Consider the following 425-nt stretch of genomic DNA (forward strand, 5'->3'; position numbering starts at 1 on the left):
CATCAAACTGTATCATATACCCTACTGTAGGAACAACTCAAAGTTAAATTGGAGGAATTTAAAATAAGTTTCAAGTTGTTCAGGATCAACAGGTTACTCCATACCTGGGAAACACTAATCTTGTATTATGGGCTGAAGAAAATGTAATCTACCTCAGTTAAAACAATTCTGTTCTACCAACACTCCAGCCTCCAATATCCATTATCATTAAAGAAGACAAAAAATGAAACCCTTTATAACACTGTTTAATGAAAGCAGCTACTGGCAATGTACTGCCTTCATATTTCCGAGAACATAGTTTTCTTTGATGGTGTGTTTTGCTGTGTTTTGTATGTTGCTACATGACCATTTGGCTGACATGGTGTCAGGTTTTGACATTTAGGGGGCTAAAAGTGACGTTTTTCATCTTTTTAAAAGATCAACAG

This window comes from Etheostoma spectabile, chromosome 5 (assembly GCF_008692095.1).
Source record: "Etheostoma spectabile isolate EspeVRDwgs_2016 chromosome 5, UIUC_Espe_1.0, whole genome shotgun sequence".
Lineage (NCBI taxonomy): Eukaryota > Metazoa > Chordata > Actinopteri > Perciformes > Percidae > Etheostoma > Etheostoma spectabile.